Genomic DNA, 1,099 nt, shown 5'->3' with positions numbered 1-1,099 from the left:
CCTTCCAAAGGAATTTTCTTTGAGAACTCCCCGCAGAATGGACTTATCTTTCTTTGAATTCTCTCCTCCACTTTTTTTTTGGAGTGTGTGTGTATGTGTGTTGTTGATGTGTTGTTATGTTAGTTATCTATCTGTGTTGATGGCATGTTGTTGTATTAGTTATCTATTACTGACCTAGCAAATTACCATGCATTTAGCAGCTTAAAAGCACAAATGTATTATTTCATTATTTGGTGGTCAGAATTTTGGGTACATGGTGGTGGTAACAGTTGGGTGGTACATACTGATTCCTAAATCACTGAGTCTTATACATTAAATAGATACCACTTCCTATACATCAACTGGACCTCAATAAAGTGTTGTTTTTGTTGTTGTTGTTGTTTTTAAATAAGTTTAAGCATAGAATGACTTGGCTCGTTCTCTGCTTTAGAGTCTCCCAAGGCCAATATCAAGGTGTTGGCAGGGTTACTTTCCTTTCTGGAAGCTCTGGCGGGGGGGGGGGGGGGGCGGGGGGGGGGATGCTTCCAAGTTTATTCAAGTTGTTCACAGAATTCAGGTTCATGTGGTCATTATAGACTGAGGTGCCTATTTCCTTGCTGGGTGATGGCTTGAGGTCCTTCTTAGCTTCTAGAAGCTCCTATGGTCCCTGGTAGGTGGCCTCATTCCTCCACCTTCACAGCCACACAAATATACATTGAATCTTTTTGACTTCCCTTCTGCAGCATCTCTTCTGCCTCTAGCCAGAGAATTTTTTCTGCTTTTAATGGTTCATATGGTTATATTGGGTTCATCTGAATAATTCAGGATAATATATTTTAAGGACTGTAATCATGCTTCCATATCTTGGCTATTGTGAATATTGCTGTAATAAATGCAAGAGTGCCTATATCTCTTTAAAATCCTATTTTTATTGTTTAGGGAGTGGGTATATATCCAGAAATGGAATTGCTGGTCATATGGTAGGTCTATTTTTAAGTTTTTGTTTTGTTTTGTTAGGAACCTCCATATTGTTTTCTATAGCGATTTGATCCATATCAGTGGATCAATGGATAAAGATGTGGTGCATATCTATTATCTGTATCTATATCTATATCTGCTT

This window comes from Hyaena hyaena, unplaced genomic scaffold (assembly GCF_003009895.1).
Source record: "Hyaena hyaena isolate Hyena2069 unplaced genomic scaffold, ASM300989v1 scaffold_625, whole genome shotgun sequence".
In the NCBI taxonomy this organism is placed as follows: domain Eukaryota; kingdom Metazoa; phylum Chordata; class Mammalia; order Carnivora; family Hyaenidae; genus Hyaena; species Hyaena hyaena.
This window is presented reverse-complemented; position numbering follows the sequence as displayed.